General features: G+C 44.0%; 1 long non-coding RNA gene across 1 annotated transcript in view; it reads left to right on the top strand.

The window, feature by feature from the left end:
• Positions 1–23,466, top strand: part of LOC109292243 — a 157,213-nt gene that overhangs the window by 47,605 nt on the left and 86,142 nt on the right. The window contains exon 3 of the long non-coding RNA XR_002096084.1: positions 22,516–22,565. This is a non-coding gene — a long non-coding RNA (uncharacterized LOC109292243). The remainder of the gene's footprint in view (positions 1–22,515; positions 22,566–23,466) is intronic.

Here is a 23,466-nt window from a genome sequence, read left to right as displayed (position 1 = left end):
AACCAACATTGACATTTTACAGCAATTTACTGAAAATACCCTTGGGATTTCTAGAAAATAAAGGCAAAAAATCTGCCGAGCCCATATTTCAAATCTGCAGTACAGTTTATTAACTGCTATAGGAAATGAGATTCTTTATTTTGCTTTTCATACTTGAACTAAACGAACAGTCTTAGATTGCTGCTCGTGTTTCTGAATTTTGCTTGTCATCCATTATTTATATACTCTTTCATGCTAAGAATTGCCTATTACCTTTCAAAGAAGCCTTCCTAGGAAAGAAATGTATAGTGCACTGAACTTGCTCCTTATAAAATGTCATATGAGCAAAATCAGAAGATTTTGCTGTTAGGTAGTTTTGGCCTTTGTCCTGCAATTCCTTGTGCAATACACAGCAGGTTGTGAACAAATGCAAGCTTTTGTGGGGCCAGGTACTATATACTGGCCAGATTTAAACCTCAGGCTCCTTGCACTGGCTTTATGAAGACACATCTGTACTGCTGGAAGAGGGGTGCATTTCCGTTTTTGTTTTGTGTGTGTGTATTACGCACTCTATCTCTAGCAGGAGCTATTCCAGGATAGGATACGGTAAAGGCCAGGTACTGCGGGCATTTATATATGTGCTCTGGGGAAGGGACGAGAGGTGCTTTAATTAGAGCATCGCTGAGGGCTTGTCTAATTAAAGAGCCCATGGTGTTGCACGTATTCAGCATCCAGCGCTTCAAAATGGCAGGGCCACTTTAACTAAAGCTCATAGAAATACCTTTGTTTGAGAAGTAGTAGAATGAGCTTTAGTTAAAGTGCCACTGCCACCATTTTGAAGCATGGGATGCTGAATACACATGATGCAGAGGCTGCTGGAGTGTGTTAATTAGCATGTTCCTGCAGACTTGATTAGCCTGGTCCTCTGCAACGGGTGCTAATTAGCATGTGTTGGAGCAGACATCCAACACATGTATAGGTGCTGTTTAGTTTTACTGCAAGGTAAATTAACTGAGGGGAGCCATATACTTTGGCCAGGACTTATCTTGGTTCATTTTGCAGTGGTTAGTCATGTTCATCTCAAAATAGGCAGAAGTCAGTGCAGGGTGCCACCTTGTAGACTAAGTGGTTGAGAGAGGTATGAGCTCCAGCCTGCTTTGTCAGATGCTATGCCAATAGCTAACTCAAGGGACTCCCCTACTCCTTTTGTTTGGTTTTTTTTGTCTGTTTCAGCAGCGAGGAAAGTCTTCAGTGTGGAAGGAGATTTCAAAAGGGAAATGCAGCTTAGTGTCATCCTTCTGTCATCTATGGGGTGATTAGGTATGGGCTTCCCTGTTAGGCCCACTCCTGCTAGTATGCAGAAGTAGGTAGATAGCCAGGCAGCAGAACTCTCAATAATTGAAATAACTTAGGGCTCGAGACTGCGACCATTGCAGTTAATGGTAAAGCTCCTATTGCCGTCAGTAGTGCATGAGCAGCAAGCTTTCATACAAAAATTTTCCATCAAGACACTTCAAGGTGACGTACAAAGAAGGATATGGATCAGGAAACTGGCACTGACAGAGGAAGGGATTCCTCTAAGATCCCACAGGAAACTGGTAATAGCAATAGAAACCGAATTTGAGGCTCCCAGCTTCCAGTGCCCTGCTATCTGTTAGGCAATGCTTTCTTAATGTGGGGTTTATACTTAATCCTGCTCATCACTTGTTACTTTCTGCTTTATATATGCACTATTGCACATATGTGGGACACAGGGTCAACCCCATACATTACTATGTCAAATAAAATATTGTTCTAAAGGTTACAATTACTAGCTTGTCTACAGCAACCAGTACTGTGCTAAAGGCAGTAGCCTACCTTTCTGTCCTGGCCAGGTTCACTTTTTTAACTTTTTAAATTTCCTGCTGCTGTCAGTAATGTTTGATGTAGCATTGCCTGCATTAATAGGAGCGTTGCCAGTAGGTCCAGGGGAGTGATTATTCCTCTCTCTTCTGCACTGGTGAGGCCACATCTGGAGTCCTGTGTGCAGTTCTGAGACCCCCACTATAGAAAGGATGTGGACCAGTCAGAGTCCAGTGAAGGGGAACGAAAATGGTTCAGGGGCTGGGGCACATGACTTCCGAGGAGAGGCTGAGGGAACTGGGTTTAATTTAGAGAAGAAAAGACTGCGGGTGGATTTGACGGCTTCCTTCAACTCCCTGCAGGGGGGTTCAAAAGAGGATGGAGCTGGACTGTTCTCAGTGGTGGTAGATGACAGGACAAGGAGCGATGGGCTCAAGTTGCCGCAAGGGAAGTTGAGGTTGAACATTAGGAAAAACTTTCTCACTAGGAGGGTGGTGAAGCACTGGAGCAGGTTATCCAGAGATGTGCTGAAATCTCCATCCTTGGAGGTTTTTAAGGTCCAGCTAGACAAAGCCTTGGCTGGGATCATCTAGTTGGGGGGATGGTTCTGCTTTGAGCAGGGCGTTGGGCTAGACGACCTCCTGAGGTTGCTTTTTTTATTTATACATATTTATATTTATTTGCATATTTATACAAGTATACTACATACCAATTGCAGTCTTCTTAACCACCATCTTATATGCTATATTTATAATGAGACTTCCTTAGATATATTAATAATTCGCTGTGCTTTTGATTTCTGTCGGAAAACCTGAGTATGTTTTAAGATTCGTATAATCCCAAGAGACAAGTCAAAACTTACTCAAGATGCAAAGTTAATGTATTACACATAAGATATATATATAAGAATAAGAAACTGAAACTAATGAGGAAACAGAAGTCACGATGAATATATTGTCACAGTTTTAATAAAAAGTTACTTTATATTCTGTCTGGCACAGGGGTATCAAACTCATTCGGCCTTGTGGGCAGGATGTGGGTCTCTGAGCCGGACAGTGGACTAGATTGGGCTGAGCCGGGTCCAGCGCACAAAGCCAGTCTGGCAGGGTGCTGGGTGCAGTGCATCCCCTGTGTTGTAGGCAGTATGCATGAGCCCTACTTCAGGGCTTACCCTGAAGGCGTTGTGCATGCTAAATCCAGTGTCATGGGGACTGCACATGGCCCAAGGGTTTGGCTTGGGGAGCACATTGCACGTGGCGCCTCACTCCAGTTAGATCTAGACCAGTCCTGGGGCCAGCATGCAGAGTCAGTCCAGCGCAGGTACTGCAGGCAGCATGAACTCCAGATCAACTGTCTGGGCTCCATGGAGGGTCCACATGCAGTGTGCAGGGTGAGTCCAAGACCCATGAACCACATCATGTGGCTTCATGAGTCAGATCTAGCCTGCGGACTGGATGTTTGACACTTCCAGTGTAGCAGAAAATTACTACTTGCAGTAATTTTAATGTTTCACTCGTGGTAGAATAAATTACCAAAGCATAATTCACCAAACTTCTCATCTGAAGAGGAGAGTTGCATTATTTCATATAATAAAAGCAGCTTTCTGTGGTTGTATGAAGATAATTTTACAAACTTAAAATTCCCTTTGAATTATTTTATCATAACTCGTTCAGACTTGTGCTGCACTGTTCTGGTAAAATGATTGATTTGAAATTTACAGATGAATAAATAATTAGATTCTGGAGGTGTTTGCTCGGGTTTTACTTTAGCATTGCTGTGGGGCAAGGGAAGGAAGGTAGCAGATTGTAATAATACTTAGATGAGTTCTAGTCTTTTTAGGAGGATGAGTTTTGGATTTGGCTTTCCTGTCCGCTCCACAACGTGCAGGTAAGTGTGATGGGATCTAATGTGCAATCCATGCACTTGCTTCTCATGTCCTGCCACACCTGCATGGCAGAAAACATGATTGTGGGATCACATGTTAGATCCCAGTGTGCCTTATTGCCAGTGCAGGGGAAGCCTGATCCTGGGATTCCCCTGCACTGGCAAGAAGTAAGCTCCTGTGGGTGGAACCCTCTCAGTTGAGGGGCACCCCAGGGGCTGGGGATCCCTCACTTGAAACCCTTGGGACTGGGTGTGCATGTGTCTCCAGGTAACTGTGCAATTAACCAGTTAATTGTGGGATACTTGTAATGTGTTAATGTTCATCTAAATCTGTAGTCTTCATATGGAAAACGGGGGGACATAAAGAATGGTACTTTTCAATGATGGGCTCATTTGCCTTGGAAATCAAGGTCAAGATCTAAGGAAACCATATAATTTATTTTAAGGTATCTCAGTAGTCTTATCATTGCTGTATCAAGAAATGCTTGGGCATATTGTTAACTGTTTAGTTTTGGTTCCTAGCTTACAACCTATATTATATCCATGCAATCTTTGATGCACTGCAAGATGTAATGTTGCCAAATCTCACTGTAATAAGGTTTGAGGCATTTAATAGAGGCAGGTGCCCAGTCAAAATTAATGTTATTACAATTGCCTCCAAAGATGCACCTCTTTACGTGTATTTGCTTGTTGTTATTTTAAGCCTTTAACAATTTTGTGGTTATGCATCTGAATCTTTGAAAATGATCCAAACCATATAAAGAGGAAATGCTAATAAAAAGGCAGCATTAAGATTTACATACTGCAGACTGAATCTCATGTTAAAAAAACACATTTTTTTTTCTTACTTGCAATCTAACAGAAATAAGTTCTCCATAAGTAGGTTTGTGATCATTTGTTATCCTAAGGCATCAGGACTTCCATGATCTTAAACTGCAAGCGCTCATGGAACAGGCCTATAAAGTTGAGTCCCCTGTATTGTCTCCAATGGCTGTTTGAGTTAGTAACTGGTGTGAAGGATGGGTTGCCAAAATTCCTGACTTTCTGAATCATTTACAGCAGAATTCTGATCTCCCACCTGATTACACACTTCATATGCATAATAATCCCTGCAAATTCATTGCCTCTAGGGTTGTCACCCATTTGAGAAGGTGGGATTTGAAGTGATAAAGTCCTCATTTTGGAGGCTGGATTGCATTATTAAATGTAGCTAAATAAAAACAACACAACATGTAGAGTTAGGAATTTTAGGTCTCTCAAGTTTGGTGGCTTCTTCGCGCAACTTTTAGAGTCTGAATATGTTACGATTTCAACTGTTCTTTGTCAGAGTTGAAACATGGGCCATACATCGGCCAAAGATACAAGTCATGAGGCCAGAAAGAAAGTGAACAAGAAGGAACATGGTTTTGTTGCCTAGTGGTTATGGCACTCCCCACTAGTCTGGGGTTCCAGTTCCTATTGCCAGGCTTGCTTCCGTTTTTTTTGACAAGTGACTGACTGTCTAATGCAAGGGTTGGCAAACTTTTGCCACCATAGGCCACTGCTTGTGACCCAGCCCCTGATTCCTCAGCAATCCCAAGATGCTGTGAAGGGAATAGATAGAAAAAGGCAGGTGTTAGGGCCTTGGGGATCGTAGGCTCATAGGAAAGTAGGGCTTGAAGGGACTTTAAGTCCAGTCCCCTGCTCACGGCAGTATTGGCTAAACCATCCCAGCCAAGTGTCAGTCAAACCTGCTTTTGAAAACTTCCATAGGAGATCCCACCGTTTCTCTAGGTAACCTGTTCCAATGCTTGACCACTAATGCAGGGATGAAGCAGAGAGAATAAACTGAACAGGGTAGGCAGTAAGACCCTGGGGTCATCTCCTCTGCTGCTACGGCTGGTACTAGCTGCCAATTCCCTCTGTTGCTGGGGGTTCACCCAGTCTACGCAGAGTCCGGATGTGGCCTGCGGGATGTAGATTCCTGGTATCCGGGCTAATGTATAATGTATAAATGATGCTGGAAACAAGCAAGAGTGATTTTTAGTTTAGTGGTTATAAGATTTTTGTCAGAGCAGGCAGTCCTGGGTTTTGTTTTCATCACCGTTTTATGTTCCCTAGGCCAGTGGTTTCCAAATTCTTAAAGTCATGGAGCCCTTTCATATCACTTCTGCAGGGGGACCACGCCTCTCATAAAGACTTATGTAGAACCAGGGAACTGGCCTGGCCATGGCAGTGCACAACCTCCCGGCCTGCTCCGCCACTGCCCCCAGTCGCACTGCAGAATCCCTGCTGACCCCAGACTTCCACAGAACACCATTTAAAAGCCACTGCCCTAGGTTGTTGGGCCAAAGGTGCGCATCAGTGCTGCCTCTGCCAGTGGTTTTGAAATGTTGTCAGTGTGAGTTAGTGGGGTACGTTGGGGTTTTTGGGGTTTTTTGCCTTTTTCTGGGACTAGGTGGGGTTCATCCTTGCAGTACTTTTGGTTTCCTATACACGTGCAGGGAAGCTGCTCTAATGTGCTGTCATTCCAGCGTGTCGGACCAGAGTTGATTTAATCGAGTTTGCTGGAGCATGATAATTACCTTGCTCCAGCAGACTCCAGTGCCATGTTTATCAGCATTCTCACACTGAAAAATGGCAGCAGGATGCTTTAAACTAAAGCTTGTTCAATGAGCTTTAGTTCAAATGGCTCTGCTGCCATTTTTCAGCATGGACACATTTCTACATGTGATGCTCTGGGTGCTTTAAATAGTGTGGTTCTTGGAGCTGCGCTAATGAAAGCACCCCCACCTCCTGGAACATGTCTGTAAACGCTTTGTCTCAGCGGAGCTGGAGTGGGAGTGAGGTGCTGGGATAATCTAAATGCTCTATCTCAGTTGCTCCTGAACGCTCTCTGAAGCTATAATGCAGATGTCTGGAGCTCTGCCGTACAAAAATGGAGGTGCCTGGTGAGTTTTGTAGCTGCTGGAGCTGTTCAAGTCCCGTTTAGGTGCCTAAAGAAACATTGTGAATTGGGCCCTGGGTTTTGCTGTAGAAAAGAGAAGACTGAAGAAGGATGCAAGTCTTCCAGGATGTAAAGGGTTGTTACAAAGAAGAAAGTAATCAATGGATTTCTCTGTCCCCTGGGAGCAGGGCAAGAAACAGTTTAATTTATAACAAAAATATTTAAGTTAGCATGACAGGACCTGCATCTGTTCGTGCCGTAGCGCTGTCTGGTGGATGCACAACCCCTGCCTCCTCCAGTCCCTTGGGGTGCCCTTCCCCACTGCTCATGTGCCGTGCCTTGATGTTGTTAAATAAAAAAGGTTGGGAGGCTGCCCAAGGCCCAGAGGGAGTCTAGTCTACTGCCCAGCTACTTTTGTCTGATCCATTGTGGCGCTTCTAGCCCTGCTGGTGCCTTAGGACACTGGGTGCTTGAAGGGCTGTGTTCGTGGCTTCTGACCATGCCTACAGCCTTGCCCATGCCTTGTAAATGCTACCAGTTATCACTTCAGCAGGGCATTTTGCCCCCAATGCAACATTAGGTCCCATGGGCCTCAAAGACTTTGTCGGGGCTGTGGCTTTCATGGCTGTGGCCCCTTTTTTCTAGTTGGGCCACCTAGCCAAACATCCACTGTCCTGGACCCCTGAGCTCTTGCCGCTCTGCTTTCAGAATACTTTGGCGCCTGCAGGGGGTTCTCTTGCAGCTGCTCTCTCTGGAGAGCTCGACTCCCTACAAGGTGCCAGTCCCTCTTCTCTACCTCAAGGCTTGTCTACCCCAGGGTGCTGTCCTGTCTGAGTCAGCTGGCTGACCTGCACAGATGTGCCCCTTTTTAGTTTTAGCTTTTCCTGGGCACAGCTTAGGTCTGCCACCTTGCCTCGGATGCCTTTCTGCCTACATAGGTAGACAGCTACGCAATTAGCCTGCTGGCCCCAAACGCACCAAATGGATCCAGACCATGCTGTGACAAGAAATGTAAAATCTGCCAACATACCTCTGCCACCCTCACAATAGCTAGACCCCACCACAGAACCATCAACATTGCTGGATCTTACAGCTGCATGTCCAGAAATGTTGTATATGTCATCCAGTGCACCAAATACCCTGATGGAAAATATGTAGGAGAAACCAAATAACTGCATACCAGAATGAACACACACTGGAAATCTATCAAAGACAGGAATACCTAATTACTGGTGGGGGCACATTTCTCACAAGAAAACCAGTCTCTCTCCAGTCTCTCAGTTCTAATCCTCAAAGGGAATTTGCAAAACACCTTTCACAGACAAATCTACAGACTTCATTTTATTAACCTCCTGGATACAAAAAATGATGGACTTAAGTATAGACATTGGATTTATGGCACATTTATAATCTGCCTAACCTCTGACTCCCCAGATACCTCTCCACTATTTACCAGCTATATTCATTCCCCTTCCCCCTGCCCCACCCCCCAACTTCCAACCTGTCTTTCACCCACTGATTCCTCAGTTTACATCTTCACTGACTGCCTTTCTTGCGTGCATGCCAACCTCTGGCTTCTTCACTATTCATTCCATCTAGGAAGAGCACACAGCAACTGCAGATGCATCCTCAGCCTGACGAAGGGTATTTATACCCAAAAGCTTCCTAAGAAGAATTTTTCCAAGTATTTGAGTTGGTCTAATAAAAGATATCAGATTTACCCAAAGAACCTTGTCTGCCTCTGTCCTTAGACCAACACGGCTACAACCTTTTCCCTCTTTTTAGTAACAGGAGCCTCTGGCTCCCTGTTACAGTTAGGTATTAGGAAGAATTTCTTAACTATAAGGACAATTCAGCACTGGAACAGGTCATCTAGGAAGGTTGTGAAATCCCCTACAAGGGTATTTTTAAGAACAAGCTAGATAAATATTGTTTAGGGCTTACCTTAAGCCTGCTATGGTAGAGAGGGGATTTAGGTCTCTTCTGAATTCCTCTCAGTTTCTGCGATTCTGTATTTCTGAAGTTTGGACTAGATTTGGGGACCTGTGTAAACTGTCTCAGTATCTTCCTCATAATTGACCTCACAATTGAAATTCATTGCTTGGAAGTGTAGAGAGAGAGACTGTGTGGGCTTGGTCCATGGTTTTCAACACAGTGCTATTGAGGACCTAATGTGGTGGCACCAACAGATTTAGATAGTAAGTAGATTAGCACATTGTTGTAATTATGACTTTTTAGGACAGTAATGCTTAGGAACCCTAGTTCTGGACCTGGACCCAGTTGTGTTTGGTGGTATACACACACAGAAGGAAAAAACAACTAAAATAAATTGAAATCCTTTATCAGTGCAAAGAAGAGTGTTCCTATGTGAACTAGTAATCATTAGGAACCTACTTAAATGTGGTTTTGCGATTTTTCGGCAATCTCTGCAGTTGCTGCAAAAATGGCATTGGCTGCAATTTCTCAGGAAATCAGCAAAAAACCCAAAAAACTTAAAATGCTGGCTCCCCAGTGGGAGGGAGCCAGTGGTCCTTGCTGCTGCCATGGCCAGGCCCTGCAGCCTGCCGGGAGGGGAAGGTGCCAGCTAATGGGGTGGCATGAAAGGCAACAGCCAAGATGGTGACTTCCCTCTTGTGCTTCTCCACCAATCAACGCCGAGGGGCAGGGCCACCCAAAGGGCAGCCGGAAGTCAAGAAGGCAGCTGCCCCTTCATCCTTCTGCCGCTTGGGGGTCTCTGCCATTCAGTGCCAAGGGGTGGGGCTGCTGTGAAACAACGATGAATCGGCTCTTTGGGCTGCGACCAAATGGCAAAAATTGCTTTCTCTCTGCGAGTTAGATAGGTACCTAGAAATTATTGCACTTGCTTATTTTGTTCCACGTACAAGAGTATTGAGTTCAGTTGCCTGTATAGATGCAGAATTTTTTTTTTTGTCTGCAGGGTTTTCTACTTTTTTTTTTTCTCTATCCCCATTCTGTCAGCAGAGGGGTTATGGCTCAAGATGGGTTTTTTGTTCTTTTTTTCCCTTTTATTACTACTTCACATCTTTGCTATGTTGGAAAGTGTTTGTAATAGTGCATATTACAGCAAAATGTTTGACAGAATGGAAAGTGCTTGTTGCTTAATAAATTTTGCTTAATTCTTGCTGAATTTTCTGTGCATATGCGAGAGTTGACTTCTATGACTGACATCTAAAATTTTGAGATAATTTCCTCCTTATACTATTTTAGGGTAAATAGTAAACCTTCATTTTCCTGTGGAGTCTAGCTGAACTGGTGTAAGTAAATTTATGGATGTTCAAAAGGAAACCAGATATTGAAGTGAATTTTTCATTCTACCCTGTTTAGACACATTTGGAAGGATCTTTGCCAGGTAAATTTTTCTTTTGCTTTGAAGGTCTTAAGTGGTAGAAGATGATCTCTGATCTCAGAGTTCTCGTATTGCATTACAAGAGAGAGATCAACTAGTGGCAGAAGCACATAGAAAAGCAACAAAAAATAAATAGGGCACAGGGCTGGAAGGGTTACAATCTTATGTGGGTTTAACTTGACTGGAAACAGCAGAGAACATGGATACATTTTACATAGCTTTGAATGGTAGGCTTTTCAAGAGGACCTAGCTGATTTTGTTCATAGTCTCAAAGGGCTCCTACAGACATGCAAGGAGCCTGTACTGACAGGCTGGAAATCCAGCACATCAGAGCAGACTCGATTAATCGCATCTGCTGCACTCAGTTGAGTCCGCTGTAGCGCAGAAGTTGATGCTCTCCGGCATCCTTCCACGTCATGTGTATCAGCGTCTCCACGCTGAAAAAATGGTGATGGGATGCTTTGACCTAAAACATGTTTAAAGAGCTTCAGTTCAAAGCATCCCACCGCCATTTTTCAACACGGGGACGTTGATACACATGACATATGGGTGCTTTTAGTTAGCGTGGCTCATTAATTTAAGGTGCTGCATCCCAGAACGTGTAAAAATTCCCAAAGTCTACAAAGCATCAGGCAGTTTAGATGTTTGAAAAATCACAGCCAAAGAATGTAAACACTAAAGGGAGAGACTTAGTGTGGTACAGAGAAGTTGCCACACTGCTCATACTAATTGGTCGTGTATTCCAATATACTGTTGAACAGTGGTCAGCATCAGACACATCAGGATAAGTTGCAAGAAATCCCATATTAAACAATTATGAATTGAACTTCTTTGAGTGGGGGTGGGTGGAAACGGAACCTAAGGCAAGAACTTACTGGCTTGCTTATACCCTTGAGTTTGGAAAGAGGAGCATAACTAGGTGTAATACTTAAAGCAGAATAATGGGCTGGGGAAATTTTCCTTATAGTGAGAAGTAGTCGACTGTATATTATAGTATTCTAGACACTTTTGGTTCAGGGAAAGTGCAAGTCCCTTACTGAATGGGGGATATAACCTAGTGATGGGACGCAGAAAAGGCTGAAGTATCAATGCCTTTTCCACCGTGGTCTTCACAGGCAAGGTCAGCTCCCAGACTACTGCACTTGGCAGCACAGTTTGGGGATAAAGTGAGCAGCCAACAGCAGCCAAAGGAATAGGTTAGGGACTATTTAGAAAAGCTGGACATATACAAGTCCATGGGCCCGTATGGGATGCATCTGAGGGTGCCAAGGGAGTTGGCTGATGTGATTGCAGAGCCACTGGCCATCGTCTTCGAAAGCTTATGACGATCAGGAGAGGTCCCAGATGATTGGAAAAGGGCAGACATAGTGCCTGTATTTAAGAAAGGGAAGAAGGAGGATCCAGGGAACTATAGACCAGTCAGCCTCATCTCAGTCCCTGGAAAAATCATGGAGCAGATCCTCAATGAATCCATTTCCAAGCACTTGGAGGAGAAGAAGGTGATTAGGATAAGATGACTGGTGCTGGATCCAGGGATTCACCCAAGGGTGCTGAGGGAGTTGGCTGCTGTGATTGCAGAGCCATTGGCCATCATCTTTGAAAACTCATGGCGATCAGGAGGTCTGGGAAGTTTGGAAAAAGGCAAATATAGTGCCCATATTTAAGAAAGAGAAAAAAGAGGATGCAGGGAACTACAGACCAGTCAGCCTCACCTCAGTCCCTGGAAAAATCATGGGGCAGATCCTCAAGGAATCTCTTTACCAAAGTCAAGTCATGCCTGACCAACCTGATTGCCTTCTTTGATGAGATGACTGGCTCTGTGGATGTGGGGGGAGACCAGTGGATGTGGTGTACCTTGATTTTTAGCAAGGCTTTTGATATGATCTCTGACAATCTTCTCGCAGACAAGCTGAAGAAGTATTGGCTAGATGAGTGGAGTATAAGGTGGATAAGGAACTGGCTGGATCATCAGGCTCAGAGGGTAGTAATCAATGGCTCACTGTCTAGCAGGCAGCCAGTATCAAGTGGAGTGCCCCAGGGGTTGGTCTTGGAGCTGGTTTTGTTCAGATCTTCATCAACGACCTGGAAGACGGCATAGAGCGCACCCTCAGCTAGTTTGCAGATGACACCAAGCTGGGGGGAGTAGTAGATACGCAGGAAGGAAGAGCTAGGATTCAGAGAGACTTAGACAAATTGGAGGATCAGACCAAAAGAAATATCATGAGTTTCAACAAGGATGAGTGCAAAGTTCTGCACTTTGGACAGAACAATCCCATGCATTGGCGCAGGCTGGGGGTGACTGGCTGGGCAGCAACTCTGCAGAAAAGGACCTGGGGGTGACGGTGGCCAATAAGCTGAATATGAGCCAGCAATGTGCCCTTGGTGCCAAGAAAGGTAATGGCATACTGGGTTGCATTAGTAGGTGTGTTGCCAGCAGATCGAGGGAAGTCATTTTTTCCCTCTATTCAGCACTGATGAGGGTGACGAAGTTAGTATGCATACCTGCAGAGCCCTCTAAATTTGACACGGTGAAAATTTCCATAGGATTCCTTATCTACTTTCAATTTGTGGATATTTTAACATAACTTTAGTTGCTTAGCATTCTTGTTAAAATTTAATTTGAAAAGGATTTTGTAATCCTTTTGTCTTTAGAGCACATATAGAACAGTTTCAGGACCAGATCCTCTTCCTCACTTGTTCTTTTGAGCCAAAATATCTCCTCAAAGAGATCCTATTGAGGAATGCCATAGCTTTTTTGTTCAGTGTACAAGGAGATTGGTGATAGTTGTCAACTTTTAAGTTAGCACAGGTCTGTAGCTTTCCTGGGTGACTGGTGCACATGATGTTGAGTAATCAAAGGTTTAAACCATTATTTTTTAGGGGGGGGAAAAAACTTACTAAAATGTAAAAACAAAGCAGCCTCTAAGCCTTTGAGCACTTTATGACATCTTTTGCTTGTCCTCAAATACAGAGTCTTAGCAAGTGACCAGATTGTTAAGGAAAATGACTTGTGAATGGCATGTGAGACAATTGGGTATACTGACTTCTTTATGTGACTGATATAAAAGGATATGAAGTCAACCATATTTTATAAAATTGAAGTACTTATGACCTTTGGGTATTTGTTGGAAATTGACATGAAAGTGTTGGTGCCCTTGGAGTGCAGCATCCACACTGTTGTAAGACTTCTATTTCCAGAAATATTTCCCTTCAGTTTTCCTGTCTCTGTGCTTTTAAAGTTTTGGATGAACATGGTATGTCATGCTGCAACTTTACTTGTCGCTAGAAGTAATCTATATTTACTAATAGATGGGGAGCATGGAGAGTCTAGGGTAAGGATGAAGGCATCAAAAACATGGCTTTCTGTGAACAAAAATTGAGATGCATTTAAATGTTATTTTGTGCTGATGCTGTCTTAATTACAGCAGTTGTCAAGATAATATTTGCAGTATTAAATTTGAGGAGGAGTGCTGGCATTCATATGAGTGTTTTAGTCATTACATTGCAAGACTTGGAGAGTTTTTATAATGAACTCCATGAGAATTTTCTTCTATACGAGTACTTGTTCGTGATAAGTACTCCAGATGAGTGTTCACAATCAAATGAGTATAAGTAGCGTTCCTATGATATTGCACACCTTGCTTCAGTCTTCTTTCTCCACCCGTTTCTGTCATAACTTAGACACCTTATTGCAAAAAGGCCTCTCAGAACACAGCAGACTTCCATTCTGATCGAGTCTGGTTAGTTTCTGAACAAAATGGAGTATTTCTGAACAATGAAGACCACAGTTCTGGAAATAAAACGGTGCAATGATAGTGTCTTAGTAGTCATGAACCTGATCTAGAAGTGTTCTTGAACAGTTGGCTGAATGAGTTATTGAAAGTACTTAGTGTTGCCTTATTTAGCTTGTTTAGATATTTCCAAAACACTTCTTCACTACAGTATCTAGGTGTACTTTGCAGATTTGGTCTTGCTTGCTAATAAGAGTTTTATGCGGAATGATGTTCAGTGAAGAAACCATACACTTTACCAGTCTGCTTTCATTTATCATGTAGCCAGTAATCCTCCCGTGTGACCTTGCATACTATCCAGTAAACAATAGCTAAATGATTAATGTTATGTTTTGGCAGATGTGACCTGGAAGCATTTTAAAACTATTTTATGGGACCCTAAATAAAATCATACCGATTCAATTCTATATGCTTTTCTTGATATTATGACAGTAATACAGGCTCTTATACTCTTATCCAGGGCATCAGAGTGGGCTGTACAACCTTACGTTTTTTTAAACGTCTCCGTGCTACCATGAAGTAAATAAAAAGTATTAACCCATTTTGCAGAAGAACGTAATGAGTCAGTGAATCCAGGATTGAGGCTCCTACTCACATGGTCATAAAATATTTTGAAGATATAATAACCACAGCATGAACAAGCACACTTCAGTAGCTAGCACAGAGAACTGTATTAGGGATTGGTTCACACTCTTACCTTTCTTTTTTCCTTATTTTTTCCTTATTAGAAAAGTGGGAGGAGCCTTAGCTTTTACCTGAAACATACTAAGCTCTTAAACTAGCAAACAGCTGTTTTTGATCAGTATGTTAATATTCTTGATCTCCTTCCATCTATTAAAAAGAAATACAAATAAGAAATGCATTCAAATAATGATTTAGATTTGTTCCCTACCAGGACTACTACATTAACATGTGTTAAAAGCACCTTTGCCTAGATTGCTAGTGGCCTTTGCTCCTTTCTTGTTCAGCTTTGCAGGGCAGTCAGGTGGGGTTTTCTGAATTTACAAAGAATTAGTACTTTGATTCAGCACTTCGATGTGACTCTGAACTTTATAAACAGGCGTGGACAAATGAAGCAGGTGAGATGTGCTGGGAATGTCCCCACATGGTTGATCCACTTCCTTGGGTGAAGCGGGTGTTGTCGGCTGTCCTGCAGGGTCAAATCCTTCCTGTTCCTAGGAGCGCAATACTTAAGGACAACAGTCGGGGTGTGCCTTTGCAAATGGGGAAGCCTGGGGAGACGTTCCTGGGCTTTAGGTGCCTGATCCCGTGTGCTGTGGGAATTCCCCCTGCAGAGTGCTTGGAGAGTGTGGGTAGCTTCGGGCTGCCTTTACTCTCCTGCCTCAAAATCAACAAATGTCTGCCACAAATTAATACTGCTTTTTGTCTCAGCCACAAATTTAGTCGTTTGGGATGTGACAAGGTGTGTGGACGTCTTTTTGCTTTCACTGTGTGCTGCCACAAACATTTTTATGGTGGCACAAAGGCAGCATCTGCTTGCAGCCTGAGTGAGGTACTTTTTTTAATAGAATCCATTTTTAGTGAGAGAACGGGAGAGTCGTCAACAGTTGAATATGGAATGCGTCTTACCCTGAGGGACGTTTACCTGCCACCTTCTTACCCTCAAGTCCTGCCCTCCAAGAGAATAGAAAGCCCCAAAGGAGGGACAGGAAGAGGCAAGGTGTTAGAAACTGGTTATAGGAGACTTGCTGTCCAGGGCCACTAGTAGGGAGGAAAGAAGCAGCAGCCATCTTACGGTATCTCCACACTTCTGTCCTGGAGAGGAAATCAGTCCATCCCCCACCCCCACACCTCCACTGAAGACAGACGCACATGCTTTATTCTTGAGTAAGTAGGCCAGGGGATTCATATGCAAATAAATTTGCCACCCACTTTGTGGAGATTTAGTTGGGCCATACTGCTAAATCTGCCACAGGTGTTGCATTTGCTGAGCTGAATAGCAAAGATTGCAGTATAGAGGCACTTGGCTATGCCATAATGAAAGACACTCAGGCGGAAACCAGTTTGCTGTTGTTCAGGTAAGTCTTATTTTTTAAACAGCTTAGATTTCATTATCTTATGAAATATTCTGTTTAGGTAGAAGCACTTTTATGTAATTCTTCCAGAGGCTCACGTGACACTCTGCTTGGGAAGAAAAAAAAATGCAGATCTTCCTTACAAAGAAGATGGATTTTTTGTTGTTATTGTTGATCCTTAATATGTTGTTCCTTCTGTAGCTTGCTTATGGATATGCCCATGCCATAATGATAAAGCCTTCCTGTAATTTTTAATGCCATTTTAAGACTTAGTGTGGGCACATAAATCTGTGCAGCACTGCTAGTGCTGCTTTTCTGGTCACACTTTGGACATCATCAAGTGCCCGTCTTAACAGTTGCTAGTTTTGTGAGATGAAGGATGTGTTGCCTGTTTCAAAATAAGTATTTATATAAAGTATTTGTATGCAGTTTAGAAGTTCATCCGAAAGATCTTGATAAAGTCTGGGGGTTGTATAGCTCAATCTGTACGTTACGAAGAAGTCGCATTTAATTGAGGATGGTACTTGGCAACAGCAAGTATTGTATTTACTTGAATCCAAGATGATTTCCTGCCCCCCCCCCCCCACACACACACCTTCACTATGTTGGGGGGTGGGGGGAATGCTTTGTCTTGGATTTAAGGACTTGCCTGGGGGAGCTGGCAGCTCAGCTCTGGCTTTGGGCTGAAGCTGGAGCTGAGCTGCTGCCTGCCCCAGGCTGGAATTGCTCGTTTGGTGGGGTGGAGGCATATGGCCAGGGGGAGTATGGGGGATCTATGGGATTGGGGGGCGGACCTGTAGCCTCCCCCCACATCCCTTGCCCCCGGTGCCTGTCTTCCGTACTCACGGCTTCCCTTCCCTAGCTGCCTTTACCTTCCCCCTTAACCTTCTGCCCTGGCTCCAGTCCCTCCAGCCCCAACCTGGCCCAGGTGGGAGCTGCTGCTGCTGCTTCCCCCTGGCTGGCCTGGGGCCAGGCGGGGCTGCTGCTGCTGAGTGGCTTGGAGCCAAGTGCAGCTGCTGCGGAAGGTAAGGGTGGGGATGGGGCAGACTGCAGGGGGAACAGGTTGGAGGGTCTGGGTGCTGCAGGGAGGAGTAGGGGGCAGACGTGGGGGCAAGTGGCAGGGGGCTCATGGTGGAGGGCAGGCACGGGAGGGAGAGGTACAGGCACGGGGTGGGGGGGCAGGGAGCAAGGGACAGAGGTCTGGCCCCTTTTTGCCCCTGCTTTCTCTACCACAGCGGGTGTGGGGGGAGCAAATTTAAGAAGACCTTTCACTAATTAAATTCGATACATGGAATATGGCAACAAATGTATCATTTTCCACCTATAGAATCTAATTGTGTGGGGGAAGGGTCATGTTAAATTCAGTCATCTTGGATTTGGGTTAATGCAATAATTACACTGTGATGGCTGATGTGGTATTGGTTTGAGATGAGTTCTTAGTGGACTCCAGTCAGAAGATCTAACTTGCCATTTGACAGTAACCACCATCCTTCTTGATCTTAACAGTGACGCCAAATACTCATCATAGCTGAAGATGTGCATTGTGGCCTCATGCCTACAGATGAGCTTTTTAGGCAGGTCAGACATTAGGATTTGCAGCACTCGTATGAAGTAAGATGTTCAGTAGCCTCAGGTGGTCTTCCACAAGAGTGAAAGGGAGTGTGTTGGCTGGGGGATTGAGAAGTTGTGGTGCTGGTTGTCACAGGTGGGGAAATCAAATGCGTTTCTTATTGCTTGGGAAGAATTGGATTCTCAGGTTTTGTTATTTCCATGTAATAAGGGGAAGGGGCTGTTTCCCAGTATGCTACTGAGTGGGAAAGGGTGTAGATGTGTGCTGAGGGGGAAGTGAAATTACAGCAGGTCTTGGCCCCCTTCTGCGTCCAGGGCTGCATGCAGTCATCTGCCTAGGGCAGCTCCCACTACCACTGGGGCACTCCACAGCCCCTGTTTGAGGGGAAGGCTTACATTTCAGCTGAGTGTTGTTTCCATGGAGAAATGTAGTGCTGTCAGTTCAAATTTTACCAATTCTCTGTATCTTGTACTAAAAGGTTCTAATAATAAGTCTCTTTTTAAAACTAATTCCTTACCGAGAGTTCAGACACACTTGCACATGTGAAGGCTACCACAGGTCATGGCAGACAAAAGAGGAAGATTGCATTTTGCTTGGAAAGTGACGGATACAATTAAACACCTTTTTACGTGGAAAGCACTTGTAGCTTTTACTGGCTATTTGTCAGACACTGAAAGCATTTCAGAGTAAGTAGGAGTGCTGTGGCGGGAGATGTTTCATTGCAGAGACATTTCCAGAGCACCAGCGCGGTTGACGAAGTTGTAATGTGTGCACGTGTTTCCTTTTCTCCTCTTTATGGTGTGTTAGCGCACTGGCCAGTCTTGTACACTGCAGTGGGTTTTCTAGCGTTCTGTTGCGTCTGCATTTTGAGGCTGGGCCTGTGTGATATCTTCACTTGACATAGGCTTTACTCTTTCACTTCGCTGTCCAAAATAGGCATTTGCTGAATTGTCTTGGATTTGAGTAAAAGCAGTCAAGTCCCCTTCCCCAGTATTCAATGTGTGTGTGTGGGGGGGAGCCCCTCATCTTAGATTTGAGTACAGGGTGTAGGGAGGGCTGCTGCTCTGACTCTGGCCTAGGGTCCGGAGTCAGAGCTGTAGCTACTGCCCCCCACCACTTGTCTCCTGCAGCCTCTGCTCCCTCCCCTTCTACCCCCCAAGCCCACACTGTTGCCACTTACCTTCCCATTGCAGCTCCTGTTCTGGCTAGGGCCCTGCTCTGGCCTGGAGAGCAGGACACGTGTAGCTTTGGCCCCTGCCCAGCCATGCAACAGTGGTGACAGTGGCGGTAACTCTGGGGCTGGGGTATCTGCTGCTGCTGCAGCTGCTGTTGTGTGTCTAGGTGGGAGCTAGGCAAGTGGCAGGGGCGGAGGTGCCAGGTGGGATAGGTGGTGTGGGGCAGTAGGCAGCAGGGGGGATGAGGTGGGGAGGGAAAGTGGCAAAGGGCAGGTGGCAGGGTACTTGCCTTCCTGCTGCCTGCCCCATTGCCACTGCTTGCCTTGCTGTAGTGGTAGTGGGGACGGCTTACTTAGGATGACCCTTCAATAATTAGATTCTGTGCATGGAAAATTATAACAAATTTGATATATTTTCCATGTTTATAATCTAATTATTGAGGGAGTCCTTTTAAATTTGAAGTTTGCTTGGATTTGGTTAAACACGGTAGGAATGATCTGACCATGCATACATATAGGGACCTACCTAAATGGCAAGACAGAGGGATTTTTGCAGGCCGCTCACAGCATGTGGAGCCAGTGTAGCGTTTTTTTCATGGCAAGCCCCCCACCTCCCTTGCAGCTGATTGACCAGGGGGCCCCAGTAACCCCACCCCTTGCTGCTGATCGGCTGAGAGGCCTATCACTCATCTTCAGGCTGCAGCATTGCATCTGGCTGCTTAAACCCTTTCTTGTTAATGATTGGCGCCTTCACTGAGTCTGTGTCACTAGCTTGTCTTCGAAGTAGCTCTCTCGCAAACCATGTGCTCTGTGGCTGCAAGGATTGCTGTGCTTTCTTTGTACTCCAGTTAGCTTTTCTTTTTGGGGCGTGATTCGGCCCGAAATGATGGGAAATGCCAGTTTTTGCTGTGATTGCGGAAACTGCCTTCAAAATTATGAAACCATGATTTAAGTAAGTCCTTAGATATACACTGTGTGATATCTTCTTTAATTACACGGTAACATTTTATTCTCCAAGCTTCCCAGCTTCTTCACTTTTAACTGCATCCTCTACCTCTGCCTGGTACTTCTATGGATGAACTTTGCCTCCCTGTACCAGTGCTGGTAGCTTGTTTCTGTCCACCCAGTTTCTTTGTCTCTGGTAGCGGTAGGCATCTTTCTGTCTTGTGAGGCAATAACATTATGCTGGTTGAGACCTCAATTCACTGAACATAATCCTTGCTTGAAAGATACAGTGAAGCTGGAGTGACCTCTCCAGCACGCACAAGCCTGGGCAGTGTATATGGAGCTTTGCATTCATAGCGAGTAGCTTCATTTTCCTCCCCGCTTGTTCCCTAAGGGAAATTATTGAGAGCACAAGAGAATATGTGGTAGAGACTTATATCATCTCATAAATGACTTTAGAACAAAGGAAAGGAAATACTTTTTCACTCGGGGTATATTCAACTCTGGGAGTCCATTGTCAGCCGTATTCCAACTGTAGTCTGGAATTTCCTGTTACAGGAGGTCACTGAATCAAATACTGTTGCCTGAATCAAATATTGTTGCCATATTTAAAGGGATAGTACGGACATAGAAATCATACCTGTTTCTAAAATAATTTTATCTACTTAAAATTCGAAAGAAATTACAAGGGGACTTATAATGGTTTTATTTTGTGTATTCTGTGGCATTTTGAGTATATTCATTCTGTTTCCTCTCTTGTTTGGGTTTTTCTAAGTGATCCCATTTCTATGATCTTCTAACTTGAGCACATAATAACTGAAATCTTTGCCTTTGATGCCTGTAATGTAGTCATAATGCTTGTGAAGAGTTAAAAATCTTTCAGTTGCTAAGTTTGAGATTAGTAGCATTTAGGTTTTCTAAGTCGTATCATTTTTCACACTACAATTTCTTTCCTATCCCAGTTCTCAAAACTGCCACTTTCTCATTCAGATTACTCTTAAAAACTTAATGCAGTGGCCATATGAAATGAGTTATGATTCTGTAATGGAAACTACACCAAAAGTCCCCATTTTTAAATTATCTGTACATTGAGACATCCTTGCGCATGATCTATTGTCTGTTTTATAGACTCTTCACTCTGTGACAGGGACTCTGTTTGTTTTGTGTATTCTAGTTTTTGGGTCTGAAATATTTCTGAATATTTTGGCTAAATCCTTGTTGACCTCTAAGTTGAATCCTATTCCACCCTACTGGAGTCCTTGAAAAACTGTTTGTGTGTCAACTTTTTTAGCATGTCTACATGTTCGGTCTAGGACAGGGTGGGCAAAATGTGGCCCCCCAGGCCATTCTATCTAGCCCACTGTGCCCCTAAAAAAAAATTTAGAAAATGTAATATTTATCTGCCCCGGCTGCCTGTCATGCAGCCCTTGATGGCTTGCCAAAACTCAGTAAGTGGCCCTCTGCCCGAAATAATTGCCCGCCCTGTCTAGCAGAACTCACTCCTCTTTTGTGTCATTGGTTTTCTAGGGACTTGAGCAAAAGTACGATAGGGATCACACTTAAGTGTCTTCGAGATGAAACAGGATTTGGGCCTTCATGCTTGGAAATAATACTGCCTCTGCATATTTGCAGTATCATTTCTTTCTTTTCCTCTTTCCTTATTTTAATGAAATGAAACACATCTGCCTTCATAGAATAGCTATTTCTTAAGATTTCATCTGTTCCTTCTTGTATTTATTCCTAAGCTGAAGTTGCCTTCTTTGGTAACATTGCGGTTCCTGTGGCCATTCATCTTGAGGTCGCAAAACTGCTCAGGTCATATATTAAAGAATAGAGAGCAAAAACAGGTACAGTTGGACAAAACAGTTACCCTTGTTCTCATGCTGAATTTTTTTTATAATAAAGAATGAGATGGGAAATGCATAAAATATAGGAGCAGAGCTGTTTCTAAGTAGAATTTTGGTAGCACGTTTCCCAAAAAAACAATTGTAGCCCTTTGAAGGATACGTTTTTTTTTGAGTGGTGTTTGAGTAACATTTCCAGTAGTTTTGATTCTTTGTGTTGGAGTATGTGCCTGTTCATCTTTTGTTGTTGATTTAATATGATGGGCGTTGCAGCGCCTTTGACTTTCTTCATTCTTGCCCACAATGCCCTGTGAGATAAGAGTTTGTAAGTAGTTGTGCTAGAGATCTACATGGTTAAAACAAAATGGTGTCAAGGGATACAAAATACTACCATTTTAAACTTACGGTTGACGTTTTAGCTTGCTCAGTAATGAGCAGAAGTTACTACCATATGTGACCAATTGCGTATCGGCACATATCTAGTGGACAGATACCCAAATCATAACTACGAATCCATATTTGGCATCTGTATCAAAAGGCTCAATAGAGGTTAGGGGCTGAATGACGCACAGGAACTGAACAATTCCTAGACTATTCCTTCCAGATCAACACTGCGGCATGTTGGAGTAACAATGTGGAAAAAAATGTTTGCTGGTGCTTTTAATGTAGTTCTGTGGATAAACAGAGAATCTGAATCGCCTAAAGAAAGTCACATGAGTCCTTTTGTAGGAGATAGTTTTAATAAATTGTTATACTTAGCAATTATATAGCACTTCACATCTCCAAAGTACTTCACAAATGTTAATTACCAGTGGGTTTGGGATTCATATTTCCATTTTATGGTGGAGAAACTACAGTGCCGAGAGAGTGAGTGACTTGAACCTGGTCATGTGGAACATCATTGGGAACATTTGGAAGAGAATTTGGGATTTTGTGTTGAATTCACCAGACTGCCTCCACATCTGTCCACATAGAATTTATTACCATTGTACGAAATTACCCTATCAGTCAAATTAATTGAGCCAGAAATGAGTGACAGAAAATCTTCCTTTCAGTGTAATCAAAGCAGCAAGCTTCAGATAAAAACAACAACATAAACAGAACTTGAGTTTTGGCATCTGCTTTTCTAATGTCATTTTTTGTTTGTTGCATTGTAGAAAGGGGAAATGGAGACTGGGCCACATGAAAGAAAGAACATCATGAAAAAGTAAGTCAAAACTGCACCATTTCCTATGACATAAAATAGCTGTTTATATAGCAAAGGAGGGGTGTGTACAGCCATTACATTTAGATTGACCTAACTAGGGTGATGTTGATTGAAATGCCCATCTGTGCAGGCATTAAGGGGGCTTTAAATTGCCCCCAAAATGGTGGATCTGCTTTAAGTTAGTTCACCTGCGGAGGTGAACTATTTGAGATCTGGAACAGATCAAGCTGATCTAGAGAGCGCCTGTATACATTCAGAGGACAGCCCTAGGGCTGGGCAAGCCCACCTGTTTGTCCCAGCCCTGGGGGTTTGCTTTTCCCACCTCTCACCCCAGAACCCTGACTGGGTTGATTTTAGCCCCCTGACTCTCCCACCTCAGATGAACAGTCCTCCCACACCCCAGACCTGCCAGCCAGCTCGGATCCTACCAGTCCGCACCACCCCTTCCCCCTGCCGCAAACCCTCCCTGCAGACTCACTAGCCAATAGGTGCCAACCTGTTTTTTGCCTGGGGGTGCTTTTTTTGTTTTTGCAGTCCCAAAAGAGGCCGTATAGTACTTCAACCTAGCTTACCCAATGTGGCTCATGGGTCCTGAGTACCCACTAATTTTTCTTGGTGGGTGCTTGAGCCGTAGAGCACCCATGGAGTCAGTGCCTATGCACTAGCCGCACAGCCTGGTCCTAGGTGCCCCTCCCTCCACCTTGACTTGTTTCTACCAGTTTCCCCACGCAGCTTCTGGAAGCAGCTAACATTTGTCCATGTGACTCATGGTCTATGTTCACATGACTTAAAGCAAGCCATGTGTGAATGTAGACTGGGTGCAGAGAATGGCTGTATGCACCCAAGGCTAATATTTTTCATGTGTATTTCACTGGGAATGTGGGGAATAGCAGATTCAGTT

Source organism: Gavialis gangeticus, unplaced genomic scaffold (genome assembly GCF_001723915.1).
Source record: "Gavialis gangeticus isolate Ggan-Ray unplaced genomic scaffold, GavGan_comp1, whole genome shotgun sequence".
NCBI classification, from domain to species: Eukaryota; Metazoa; Chordata; order Crocodylia; family Gavialidae; genus Gavialis; species Gavialis gangeticus.
This window is presented reverse-complemented; position numbering and strand designations above follow the sequence as displayed.